Source organism: Zingiber officinale, chromosome 1A (assembly GCF_018446385.1).
Source record: "Zingiber officinale cultivar Zhangliang chromosome 1A, Zo_v1.1, whole genome shotgun sequence".
In the NCBI taxonomy this organism is placed as follows: Eukaryota; Viridiplantae; Streptophyta; class Magnoliopsida; order Zingiberales; family Zingiberaceae; genus Zingiber; species Zingiber officinale.
The window spans coordinates 117,928,431-117,936,234 of record NC_055987.1 but is presented as its reverse complement, the minus strand read 5'-3'; positions in this window follow the sequence as shown (position 1 = coordinate 117,936,234).

Below are 7,804 nucleotides of genomic sequence, written 5' to 3'. Positions count from 1 at the left end.
AATTTGACCAATTTAAAAAGTGACAGATCTAGTCTTATGAAAGTTGATCCTGTCTGAGCACTAAGTCGATGGACACTGGGGATGTGACGCTCTTTGCTGTCTTCGACAGGTGATGTAGATCTCCAACGAACCTGTAAAGAAATCGAGCTGGGAGGAGTTTCCCGCGACGACCCTCCGACGCTTAAGTCAGGTAGCGAAGAAGAAGAAGAACAAGGCTACGTTACTGTGGCTACAGTGACCAAGATTGCATACCTCCGTCGAAGTCTGGGGGTCCTTATATAGGACCCCTGGGAGGTGCGAGCACGCTTCTCGATGCGTGCACGCTTCCCCAAACATACCTCAGTAGGGTTGTGTCAGAAAAGTATGTCTGACGCCATTCCGTAATCGTCCGAGCGTATCCCGGATGTGACGGTGGAAACTTCCACCGTATGATACTCTGTCCGCTCCGGCCACCGACCATGCTGTTTGTCTACGGCAGGTGTCTCGAGGACGAAGTTACCAATTGTCCTTTTTGTCTCCTAGCGCGCTTGCCTGTTCCCGGGCCGAGCGGACAAGTCGCTCAGCGCTCATGGCCTCCGGGAATGTGCATACCTCGGCCCGGGCGGGGAATGTTAGGATCCTTCGTACGGAGGCTAGAGAGGGGGGTGTGAATAGCCGACCCCAAATCGTCGCGTTTCTACAAAACGTGTTAGCGCAGCGGAAAATAAACACAGAAACGAAAGGGAAAGAAGACAAACCTCAAACAAACCGATGTAACGAGGTTCGGAGATAAACTCCTACTCCTCGGCGTGTCCGTAAGGTGGACGAATCCTATCAATCCGTCGGTGGATGAGTCCCCGGAGAACCGGCTAATAAATGCTCCTTGTGGGTCGAGAAACCTCGCCACAATACTTGTAACAACAAGAAAGGAGTACAAGGAAAGCAAGAAGCAAATACAAACAACAATATGAATGCAACACTCGCTTGCCTTCTCTGTCGATCGGAGGCGATGAAGCAGCAACTTCACAACCCAAACGCAGCAGCTGATCGACGACTGGAAGCTCACGCGAAGCTTCGGAAGCGAGCTCAATAAAGCCCGTGAATCAAACACAGAAGCAGAAGCTTCAATCCAATGGAAGAAGAAGAAGTAGGCTCGCAGCAGCAGCCCTCCTTTTATAACCTGCGAAGAAAACGAAGAAACACAGAAGAAATCTAGCCGTTGCGTCGCAACGGCTAGTGCCTGATCAGTCTGTGGACCGATCAGGCTCCATGTGGATCGGTCCACAGACCGATCCATTCCCTAGCCTTCGCTTCTGTTCCGTCTCTGATCGGTCCAGGAGACCGATCAGGCTTCTCTTCTCCCGAACTTCTTTGCGCCTCCTGATCGTTGTCTGATCGGTCTCCAGACCGATCAGATAACCTACAGTAGGCTACTGGATGATTACTGATCGGTCTGGTGACCGATCAGGCTATCCAGTGTATCACTGGATCGGTCCCCAGACCGATCCAAACTCCCCAGCCCTCAGGCTTCTACACCAACATCCGGTCAACCTTGACCTGTTGGTTCATCATTCCTAGCATCTGGTCACTCCCTTGACCTGCTAGAATTCTCCACCAAGTGTTCGGTCAATCCCTTTGACCCACTTGGGCTTTCCTCTTCGTGCCAAGTATCCGATCACTCCCTTGATCTACTTGGACTTCCCAACACCAGATGTCCGATCACCCTTGATCCATCTGGATTTTCCCTTGCCCGGCTTCACTCACCAGGACTTTCACCTAGCTTCACTTACTAGGGTTTTTACCTGGCTTCACTCACAAGGATTTCCAATCTGCCTGCCTTCACTCACCAGGACTTCCAAACTGCCTGGCTTCACTCACCAGGACTTTCAAACTGCCTGGCTTCACTCACCAGGACTTTCCCGAATGCCTGGCTTCACTCACCAGGACTTCCACTTTCACCTAGCTTCACTCACTAGGATTTTCACCTAGCTTCACTCACCAGGATTTCCCGGCTGCCTGGCTTCACTCACCAAGACTTCTCCGACTGCCTGGCTTCACTCACCAGGACTTTTCCCCGTGCCAAACTCCCTGTTTGGACTTTCCCCGTGCCAAGTCTCCATACTTGGACTTTCCGCGTGCCAAGCTACTTGCTTGGACTTTTCCCCGTGCCAAGTCTCCGTACTTGGACTTTTCCAGTGTCAAGTCTCCATATTTGGACTTTTCGCGTGCCAAGCTCCCTGCTTGGACTTTTCCCGAATCAGGTCAACCAGGTCAACCTTGACCTAAGGTTGCACCTACAATCTCCCAAACACCTATTCTTGTCAAACATCAAGAATACAACTCTCTTCTCGTCAAACATCGTCAAACATCAAAACACAACTCGAGTCAGGTCAACCAGGTCAACTATGACCTAAGGTTGCACCAACAGGGAAGCCCTGCTCATGTGCTCGGATGGAATTGCGTCTTATCGTCCTGCGGCTCGGCTGAGCGGCCTGTCCGCTCGGCCCATAGACTCTTTTTACCGGAGCATCGGAAATCCGACCCCTGGTCGGGCTGTCTTTCGTCCAGTCCGGGAAACCCCAGGCCGGATGTCTGGTCGGCTGGATGCTCTGTCGGCCCGCTACTCCGCTCGGCACGACATTTGTCCGTTCAGCACGACCTTGGGGTTGACCCTCTTGACCATTGACCTCCACGTGTCGTTGACCTCCCGCCAATGAGGGTCCCCCGTCCTTACCACCGGATCACGACTATAAACCCCCCGGCTGAAGACCGTCGAAAGGCGACGTTAAACTCTAGAGTCGGACCGGCGACTATAAACCCCTCGGCTGAAGACCGTCGAGCGGCGACGTTAAACACTAGAGTCGGACCGGCGACTATAAACCCCCCGACTGAAGACCGTCGAGTGGCGACGTTAAACTCTAGAGTCGGACCGGCGACTATAAACCCCCCGGCTGAAAACCGTCGAGTGGCGACGTTAAACTCTAGAGTCGGACCGGCGACTATAAACCCCCCGGCTTGAAGACCGTAGAGCGGCGACGTTAAATCCCTCGGTCGAACCGACGACTATGAACTCGCTGGCCCGGAGAATACCGAAGGCCACTTGGAAAAAATGCGGTCGAGGAAGTAACATCAACAGAAGCGGAGTTTTATTACCCATCGTCAAAAAATACGCAGACAAGTAAATTAAAAGTCAAGTTAAAGATGATAAGGTTAACTCGCTGAACGGCGAGCATACAGACAAAACTTCAAAACACAGACTGAGACAAGTGAGAGACACTCCTCACTCTATTGTATCAAAGATGGGCTCGAAAATGGTCTCTAAGAGGTCGGCCATGTCTTTGGCAGGTATAGAGGCCGTCTTCGGAAGATGGCCCATAGCTTTCAGATAAATCGTTGTCGCTCGGATGGCTTCCTCGAAGGCTATAACTAGCTGATCGCTAAACTTTTCGCCAAATTCGTCTGAGCGGAGATAGTTTTTCTTCATCGTCTCGAAGCGGCCTGATTCACCATCTTGATATTCCTTTAGCCCAGCTTGGGAAGCGTCAAGAGCATCTTGGAGATCTTTCTTTTCTCCTTGAAGTTTAGCTTCGGAGGCCGATCGGCCCTCCTGCTCAGCAGATAGCAGATCGGCCAGCTCGTTGACACGCTGCAGTGCTCGGGCCTGCACATTCTTTTCCTCTAAATCGGAGGCGGCCCTATTTTTTCTATTGGTTGCCAGCTTCATCTCCTGGTCGTGAGACTTGACCTGGGCTTCAAGGCCAGCTACCCTGGTCTCCAGGCCAGAAGACTTTGTGTCGTTCGGCTGCCAGTAATTTCTCCGATTTGCTCAGCTCGGCTCGGAGCGTGGCATAAGAGGGCCCCTGAGCTGGCGCCCCTCCGGAAATTTGAAACTTTTTTAATTCTTCCTCCAGTGCAGTCAAGCGGTTGTTGACCGCTATGCTTTCTACCCAAGTCTACGCACAGAGGAAACAATATCACGGACCAAGTCAAATATGGATGTATGGTGTTGAGAAACATACCCTGGTAGCTTGCTGCAACTGGCTATCGCTAAGCTGACCAGGAGTCATCAAGGCGACGCGGGCCCTCGTATCCTCCCATATCCTAGCGAGTGGTCTGCGGATGGTAATCTGATGCTCAGGAGCGACTGGCCGATCAGCCGCTAGAAGAAATTCTTCCGTTGGGAGGTGGAGGACGTCCTTAACCACTCGACGGCCGCTCGGATCAGATTGAGCCGAGGTTGCACTGCCGGATGACTCACCGAGCGGGACAGATACTATACCAGACCGCCTAAGCCGGACGGGAGCTTGTGGCTGGGAACTTACAGGCGGCACTCCAAGGGAAGCCATCGGCAAATCGAGTTGGAAAGGAGTTCGGTCCGAAGAAATGGCCTCGACTGGAGCAGGGGCCGGGGCGATTGCTTCAGTAGGGGCACCGGTCGGCTCAGTCACTAGCTCCACAGATGTAGCTGACTGGGTGTAGAGGTTCGTCCGCCGCTGTTTGCGTATTATCAATGTGGAGTCCTCGGTCGAGTGCCCCGCTTCTTCCGATGCCGGTTGTCCGGCGGACGAGATAGCATCACCGACCGGTGCAGTTGCAGAAGTCCGAGCGGCTGACTCTCCAACCGCAGGTGAAACTTCATCACTTTCCCCTTCGTGTGAGCCGACCGGTTCAATACCCAGATCGGCAATCTCCTTCGCAGCTGCCGCCTCCACCTCAGCAGCTTTCAACTTTAGCCGATCGGCAACCTTGGCGCGCCACATGATGTCAACTGCATAAAAGAAGAATAAATCAGTTAGACCAAAAGGAAGGAGGACAAGGGAAATGCTTACCCATACTGCTCGGAAGCTTCGCTCTGATCGGGCTCAGTCCAAATATATATAGCACCCCCTCGTAGAGCAGCTTGTTGATGTTGAATCTTTGCTCGGCTAGCAAATTGGCTGCGTAAAGGTAGTCTGGCTGGCTCTTATGTTTACCGAGATCCGGCGGGCTTGGCACAGTGGTTTGCCATTTAGTGCGAAAGGACGGCCGCTCGGGAAAACGAAGATAGAAATAGTTTTCCTTCCAATGCTTGTTCGAGGTCGGCATCTTATCGAAGAAGACTAGACCGATCCGCGATTGGAAGAGAAAGGTTCCCCACTCGGACTGTTTGGGGTAGTAGAAGTAGTGGAAGGTCTTAGGGACTAAGGAGATGTCGTGCAGCCTAAAGAGGGCAACCACCCCCGCACAGCAACCTGAAGGAGTTAGGGACGAGTTGACAGTGCGGAAGGCGGAAATAGTTACACACCTCAAGGATGAACGGATGAATAGGGAAGCGCAGACCAGCCACGAACTGGTCTCGGAAAAAATAAACAGTGTCGATCGGAGGGTCGTGTGGCTGATCGAAAGATGTGGCTAATATCAGTTCGTGGTCAGATGGAAGTTCAAAGGTTCGGGTAAGGCTCAGCGCATCCCTCTCATCGAACCAGCTCTCGGTGGTGGTATACCAGAGGCCGGAGGCGAGGTCGGATGGACGAGAAGAACTGGCCATTATCAAAGACAAGGAACGACACAGAGGAAATCGAAATTTGACAAGCAGGATGGTCGGAACAGTGTCCAAACGAGCATGAAAATAGTGAGAAGTGCGAAGAAAAGCACGAAGGAACTGAAAGGAAAAGGGCGAAAGGGCCTTACAAAGGATAGGACCGAAGGAGGCGGTGGTGGATCACCAAAAAGCAAAGCAGCGAGCTCGCCGGAGCGTTGGACGAGAAGAAGCAGAAGCTTTCGGATGCGCACGCGATATCGTGAAGCGGCCGAAGAGGAAAGATGCTTATAAACATTGGGTTCGATCAACCGGAGCCGTCCGATCGAGGTTACGGGATCCAAGAAGGGGATATGACCGTCAAATTCGAAAAAGTCAAAGGTCACATTAGACCTGATGGCTCGAGTGAACGGTGACGAATGCGCGACCACGTGGCGCTCGCTGACGGGTCGCATTTAATGAGCACCATCATGCGAGTGTGGCCGCGTGCTCAGCATTAATGACGGTGATTTATACAAATGTCGAGGAGTTTTCTAGGGATAATCAGCGTGACCGATGCCGGAACGGCAGGCAAACGAAACTATCCAAGTACCAACCAGGGACACGCCGAGCGGCGTTACCTACTTGCATAGTCCCCGGACGGCCGGACACTAATCTCGGTGGATGAGCAGCAAACACACCACCCAGACGCAGTCCAGTCAGCCGGACTTAGCGCCTCCTTCGACTAGACTTGAGGAGGAGGCATGTGATCCGGTGGTAAGGACAGGGGACCCTCATTGGCGGGAGGTCAACGACACATGGAGGTCAATGGTCAAGAGGGTCAACCCCAAGGTCGTGCCAAACGGACAAAGGTCGTGCCGAGCAGAGTAGCGGGCCGACCGAGCATCCAGCCGACCAGACATCCGGCTAGGGGTTTCCCGGACCGGACGAAAGACAGCCCGACCAGGGGTCGTGTTTCCGATGCTCAGGTAAAAAGAGTCTATGGGCCGAGCGAACAGGCCGCTTGGCCGAGCCGTAGGACGATAAGGCGCAATTCCATCCGAGCACATGAGCAGGGCTTCCCCGCCCGGGCCAAGGTATGCACATTCCCGGAGGCCATGAGCGCCGAGCGACTTGTCCGCTCGGCCCGGGAACAGGCAAGAGCGCTAGGAGACAAAAAGGACAACTGGTAACTTCGTCCTCGAGACACCTACCGCCAACAAACAGCATGGTCGGCGGCCGGAGCGGACATAGTATCATACGGTGGAAGTTTCCACCGTCACATCCGGGATACGCTCGGACTATTGCGGAATAGCGTCAGGCATGCTTTTCTGACACAACCCTACCGAGGTATGTTTGGGGAAGCATGCACACATCGAGAATCGTGCTCGCACCTCCCCGGGGTCCTATATAAGGACCCCCAGACTTCGAAGGAGGTATGCAATCTTGGTCACTGTAGCCACAGTAACGTAGCCTTGTTCTTCTTCATCTTCGCTGCCTGACTTGAGCGTCGGAGGGTCGTCGCCGGGAACTCCCTCCTGGCTCGGCTTCTTTGCAGGTTCGTCGGAGATCTACATCACCAGTCGAAGACAGGAGAGTGCCACGTCTCCAGTGTCCATCGACTCAGTGCTCAGACATGATCAAAAGTTTTTCATTGACCACAAGGATAAATCAGAAAGTGCAGATGAATCTTGACTAATGACCTAACTTCATAAACAATTCAAACTCTTTAGATATAATATGTCTTGGGTGATATTTAAACTCTCATTCTCTAGAGTTTATTATATCACTTATTATAGCACCATAACCCTGGTAGCTTGAGCTAATTCATGTCCAATATATATAAAATCAATTAATTAAATCAAATCAAATACATTCAACTAAAAAAACAATATTCCTGTATAAAATTTATGAAAAAGGATGACTTCACCGTGGCAAAATATCTCCCATTATTTACTTATCGGTATCTTATAATGAGACTGATGATATTGGATTACTTTGTGTGAGTGATATGATCTTTTACTCCCATAGATAAAAATTATATATATGTTCATAAATAAAATTTATGAATATATTTTTATATAAATAAATAATTTTAAAAAACAATTAAATAAATTTGTGTTATGAAATTTAATAATTAATTAAATAAGTTTAAAAATATAATATTTTAAACAAAATCAAATAAGCTTAACTGAAAGCTAGAAAATATCTTAATAAATCAAACTTAAGATTATAAAAAAAATTAAATCAAATTTGAAATAATCATTTCAACAATTTAGTGCATTTTAGGCCGGTTATAAATAAGTTTAGTACAGTCCTTATTTGAGT